This window comes from Phoca vitulina, unplaced genomic scaffold (genome assembly GCF_004348235.1).
Source record: "Phoca vitulina isolate PV1807 unplaced genomic scaffold, GSC_HSeal_1.0 scaffold1802, whole genome shotgun sequence".
NCBI lineage: Eukaryota > Metazoa > Chordata > Mammalia > Carnivora > Phocidae > Phoca > Phoca vitulina.
Window position 1 is genome coordinate 1 of NW_022591489.1, and position 6,451 is coordinate 6,451.

Below are 6,451 nucleotides of genomic sequence, written 5' to 3' on the forward strand. Positions count from 1 at the left end.
AAGCTGCTCTGTCTAGTCTGGTAGCCACTAGACACAGGGAGCTATTTCAACTTAAATGTAAATAAAATTCAGTTCCTCGGTCTCACTCAGCACATCTTAAGTGCCAACAGAGACATGTAGGGTGGTGACTACCTGACTGGACACTGCAAACGTATAGAACGTTTCTGTCATCACAGAGTTCCACTGGACAGTGCTGGTAAGTATTTGAAGATGAAAAAGTCATAGCCCATAATTCTTTTTCAATTACAAGACATACCAGTGTGTTCCATCACTATATAATAACTTACCAAAAGGGAAACATTCTTTTTTTTTAAATGTCTAGGATAGCCTCCTACTTAAAGTAGCAAAGTGGGAAAACCAGAAATTTGGATTTGCTGGTAGTGACTCACTCCTTTACCGTCAGATGGAATCTGATACAAGGTGTGATGGTGGATGCCGGCTTACCTGCTGCCACACCGGGCTGGGCCTCCAGGACGCAGTGCAGATGTCACCCGCAGCGTAGACATCAGAGAGAGATGTGTGCATGTGAGCATCCACCTTCAGGCCTCCGTCTTCTCCTAGATCAAACTAAACAGGGTTCCTGATAAGCATATGTGGGAAGAAAAATGAAAGAGGTCTTTTCTGTTCTAAAGTAAAAGAACAAGTCAAATTTTTACACCTCGGTATGCTGATCTTCGGTGAGAGAGTAAAAAACAGCTGCCAACTTTAGACAACTCAGCTGAATTTCCAGGGAATCAAAATCCTACTAGGACAGCCCAACTAAAAAATTCTTAGACTTTTAAGATCAAGAACACTCAGTAACCATATGATTACCCCACTCATAATTACAATATTACTCAGTTTTCTGAGCTTCAAATGCTAAAAGGCAGAAAATATAAGATAGTTTCTCTAAAAGAATCATTTGTAAGATTTTATAGGTGTCTGTCTCATCAACCTTTAGACAAGTGAACTGTGCATTATGTCCCATTTATGAGGACACTGATGCTGGGACGTTTACTGCTTAAGGACTTAAGGCAATACGAAATACTGTAAATCAAAACATGACTGTAAACGAAATTGTTTTCAGCTTCCTTAAGTTACAGTTTTACACTAAGACAATGAACAGTTAAAAATAATCATAGCAGGACAAAAAATTTCACCTTACATTGTTGCCACAGAGAAAAGGTTCTATATTTGGTGTTAACTCCTAGCACTGACAATGAAATCACAGCCGTTTTTCTTTTCATTAGTCAATTCCACATATATATACCTCTTAAAAAAAGAACCACAAAACAAAAACAAAAAAAACCCCTTTAATCTCAAATGTAATCACCTTCAGCTGTCCATAGAATTATGTGATAATGCCTAGAAGAAAGAAAGAAGGCAGGAGAGGACTTTAAAACAACACTCCTTAAGGGGCACCTGGCCTTCTCAGTTAATAGAGCATGCGACTCTTGATCTCATTTTGAGTTCTAGCCCCAGGTTGGATGTAGAATTTACTTTAAAAAAAAAAAGGACCCATGACAGACCCTGGGAAACAAACTGAGGGTTACAGAAGGGAGGGGGGTAGGGGGATGGGGTAGCCGGGTGATGGGTACTGAGGAGGGCACCTGGGATAAGCACTGGGTGTTATATGCAACTAATAAATCGTTGAACATTACGTCAAAAACTAATGATGTACTATATGTTGGCTAATTCAACATTAAAAGAAACCCTTAATTTTTATAAGGCACATTTGCTAAAACAATTACAATGTAATCAACATTATCTCCTTGTTTTGGGTATGACAAAATTATGACATTCTAAACATTTTTCCTTCAAATTTAGACACAGAACTTCTAACAAAGTAAATTTAAATTGATAATCACTTTATAAATTATTTCTTTAAAAATACTAATACATTATACTCCACTGAGAGTTTAGTCCAACGAGATAACTCACTTTTCAATGTTTTCCCCTTACTACTCATATTCAAACTCTAACACTACCTTTTCCCATGGAAACATTCAAAGAATTCAAAAACAGTGGAATATCTCATATGCTAGTTCGGCTGAGTGTATTTCTTCCAATGGTGATAGTTCTCACAGAAAGTGTGGAATAGGAATTAGTCTGTTTCTTAATCCCAAATTTATAGATTTTTAATCTGTTTGATTTGGGGGAAGTCACTTCACCTCTGAGAGCATAAAGGTTTTTTTGGTTTAGATTTGTTTTGATCTGCAAGATACTCTGATTGACTCACAGAGCTGTGGTGGTCATAGCACCGTGAGTCCCATGTATTAGGAAACTTGAAGACTAAGTAATGAAAAGGAAATGACTTATTAAGTAATGGTTTCATTTTTACTTTTTATGTTTAAATTTCATATGGAAATCTTAAGTTTTTTAATATAGGAAGACTAAGTAAGTTTTCTTCCTTTTAAATTAGTGGTTATTGTATTTTTTCTTATTTTATTACTTACCTTTATCAGTTGTGACTGACTGATTACAATGGTCTCTGGGAAAAGGCAACGACTTTTTCTTAGAAATTCTAAATTCTTCCTGAAGGTAGATTTTCTTTACTTCACATACAGTTTCGATGTGAATCTTACGAGAAAACTAAAAGCAATGCTGATCACCGTAACACATCCCCCCCAAAATTACAATACACTCGTAGAAACATACAGAAAAATAATTCTTACAATATAAATGGAAACACACTGGATGCCCCAAAATAAGCCTCTCACGATTTTTGTGCATGAAGGGAGTGAGGGAAATCCATTCAGAACTTAAGAGAACAAGTAGTTGCATTGGCAGGTAACACCAAGGGTATACTTTTTAGTATAAGCTTCATTGATAATTTCAAATGCAGTCTTTAAAAATTACAACTGCTAGAGACTATAAAAACCTCTTGAGGGCAGTCTATGCCGACTTACTGTTATATCCAGAACCTTAGGAAAGTGCCAAGTACATAGCAGATAATGTTTACTGAACCAAACTGCTGAAGTTCTCAGGTTAAAAATACTATTAATCTTTGGATCTGAAGATGCAGGAAAAAAATGATTTTGTATAATTTCTATCACAAAAATTAGATATGCCGTGAAGCCAGCTCCCCTCCAAACTACCCAAGGCTGAAAAGAGATCATACACAGTAATGAGGACTCTATATATGCTTCTTACAGTACTTAAATATCACAGCCTTTTACTATTTAAATATAATGTATCTAATAAATAAAATGAGTAAAAGCAAGTCATCTGCTTATCCAATTAGGGTGTTAAATACATATTTTATTTAGAATTCATCTAATAAACTTTGAAATATTATAATGCATGTGAAGTGACCTTTGAGAAAGGATTAATTTAAAATAGGACAGCTATATTCACTGTAGTCCGGGTCTGGAAATCTCTCTGCCTGGGGAACTAAAAAGAAGGGCATGAGTCAGTTTTAGATGAGTGAAATACTTAACTGGTAAGGAACTGGGCCACATGCCATTGGTCCTGTCTGTCCTAGCATTTTGGATTTTAAGTAAAATGACCTAGCAGTTGTTTTGACTTACTTGTAATCAGTCTTTAATGAATGGTTCAAGAATTTAAAATTGCATCTTAGGTTTAATTAGTATATGAACACATACCTCTTTTGTACCTTTAAGATTCAAGCCTTCATGCCAATCAGGTCACAAGGCACTGCCCATATTACCAGCACCAGCTTTGGTTTGTGTTTCCTTTTTCCTTCCTGAAAAGATAAACGCAATTCAAAATTCAAATGATCTAAAAACTGCCAGGCAGAGAAGTATGCTTTTTGTTTTCAAGTTTTTAGGCAATGTTATGATTCTCATATGTTTATACAGCATGACTAAACTAAGTTATGTGTTTTGATCGTTTTATTCATTATTTTAATATTTTGTGATAAACAGTTATAAAATGGATCTTTCAATCAAGTGTTTATTGTATATACAATGTGTTTTTGCATGTTATATACATGGTTAATATGAAAGGTACAATCTATCCGATAAAGTGTTGATATCCAAAACATATACTCATACAACTCAGTAACCCAAAAAAAAAAACCCCAAAAACAAAACAAAAAAACCAACCAAAATAAAAATGGGCAGAGGACCTGACAGACATTTTCCCAAAGACATATAGATGGTAACAGACACATGAAAAGATGCTCAACAACACTAATCATCAGAGAAGTGCAAATCAAATCCACAATGAGATATCACCTTACACCTGTTGGAATGTCTAGAATCAAAAAGACAAGAAATAACAAGTGTTGGTGAGAGTGTGGAGAAACAAGACCCCTTGTGCTCTGCTGCTGAGAATACAAACTGGTACAGCCACTGTGAAAAACAGTATGGAGATTCCTCAAAAAATTATTAGAATGACCAGTAACTCCACTCACGAGTATTTACCCAAAGAAAAAAAACACTAATTCAAAAAGATATGCACCCCTATGTTAACTGTAGCATTATTTATAACAGGCAAGATATGGAAGCAATCCAAGTGTCCATCCATAGGTGAATAAAGATGTGGTATATATGTGTATGGTGTGTGTATGTGTACTATTATTCAGCCATAAAAAAGCATGGGATCTTGCCATTTGCAACAATATGGATGGACCTAGAGAATATTATGCTATGTGAAATTTAAATCAAAAAAGACAAGTACCCTATGATTTCACTCATATGTGGAATTTAAGAAACAAAATAAAAAAGAGACCAAAAAAACCCAGATTCTTAAATTCAGAGAACTGGTGGTTGCCAGAGGGGACGTGGGTAAGAAGTACGAACCTCCAGTTATAAGTAAGTCACGGGGCTGTAAAGTACAACACAGGAAAGATAGTCAATAGTACTCTAGTAAGTGTGTACAGTGACAGAGGGTAACTAAGCCTACTGAGGTGACCATGTCATAATGTATAAAAATATTCAATCACTATTGTTGTACACCTAAAACTAATATAATGTATGTCAAATATAATTCAATAAAAAAATTAGCCATCAATTTTTAAAATTTTGTCAATTTTTAGCATCCTCAAAACTTAAAAAATTCTTCTTGAATTTTATAAGCCAAAAGTTAAAAACAAACAAAAAACTCTTTTAAAATAAAAAAACTGAGGTCTGTATTTCTTTTATAACTCACTTGCATTTTTTGTAAAATTACCTTAGGTGCTGTCCAACTGCAGCATGTTTGCAAAGGTGCAGATGGGCTGCTTCATTTAATTCACTAAGTTTCCAGTTTTACTTATACATATTTTTCATGAAAAAAAAAATCCTAGAAAATCTAAGTCATGTAGAATATAGAAATAAATATTATCTATATTCCTATCTCCCCCAACTATAATATTTTGCTCAATGTCCTTATGGCCTTTTTCTATATGGCTTTCATCTGTGAATTAATGAACCAGATGCTATATCTTCAGTTGTATACCTGGTTCTTTTATGTGCAATTCTAGCCCCTGATTTTTCAGCAATGAGCTCTGAAGTCAAGAATTCAGCTGCTCCTGCATCAAAGAACTAAAGTTTCAATTTCCAAAAAGCCAAGAGCTGAGAGTACCACAGATCTTGAAATAGGGAGTCATGGGCCAGACAGGTAACCATATAAATGAGTGAAGCAGGATGGGTATAAACAATAAAAAGTGGTGGGGGCTGTGACTAGAAATCTCTAAAAGTGTGCACTTTAGAGATTTAGAAATCCCTAAAGTATGAAAAAATGTTTTTCAAGATAGTCCATGCTTACCAAACACCTCTATGGGTCACACCTCTCCAGTCACCTGTGTGTGACCCCTTGAGACAGAAAACATTCCCTAAACTCATGTTTGGCAATGACATTTCTACAACTATGAATTCCATGAAAGCCAAAAATATAAAGTGGACATTTTCCTTGAAAATATATGAAAACCAATTACATTTATCTTTGAATTTCAGAATACCAAGATGTTTCTAGTCTGCCAATAATCACATGAATCACAGAGCAGTGTTTAAATAGGATTTAAAATATATACTTACACCAGTTCAAGTGCAATGCCGCCATTCCCTATGATCATTATTCTTTGAGCTTTAGTAAGCTGTTTCTGAAATTCCTGTATTAAAAAGAAAAGGAGACAGTGTTCTGTAAGTAGTGGGCAAAACCTGAAGCAAGAAGCTTCAGTGATAATATTCTTAAAATGTAGGAATTTTATCTGATTTACAAAGGAACAAAATAAATCTCTTTCCCACTCTGCCAGGACGGACCCTCCCAATATTACAAATGCTCTCTGTTTCACCCAAGCTGTCTTCATAGCAATGCCTCTGCTGATTTTCCTTGCCTTTTAGGTCAGTACATTTAGAGTAGTTCAGAATTCCAGCAAGCGGCACGACCTCTAGTTTAACACATTCCTAACTCCTTGATCAAATCAATTTACTAACAGGACACTGGTCTGTATCCTACATACAGGGTTATTCCTTTTCGTCTAGTCCTTCAGTTGACACTTTCCCTGGAGTCACTCAACACTCAAAAC

General features: G+C 35.3%; 1 long non-coding RNA gene across 2 annotated transcripts; it reads right to left on the reverse strand.

Annotated features, from left to right (window-relative positions):
* Window positions 1-502: 502 nt before the first annotated feature.
* LOC116629624 lies at window positions 503-6,082 on the reverse strand. 2 transcript variants are annotated; one of them, XR_004298795.1, is made up of 5 exons: window positions 5,961-6,082; window positions 3,585-3,685; window positions 2,436-2,571; window positions 1,313-1,344; window positions 503-567 (listed from the first exon to the last, which is right to left on the reverse strand). It is a non-coding gene; the product is annotated as an uncharacterized LOC116629624 (long non-coding RNA). The 2 variants fall into 2 exon arrangements; XR_004298796.1 differs by lacking the exon at window positions 1,313-1,344 and having other exon boundaries at window positions 520-567.
* Between the last annotated feature and the right edge of the window lie 369 nt (window positions 6,083-6,451).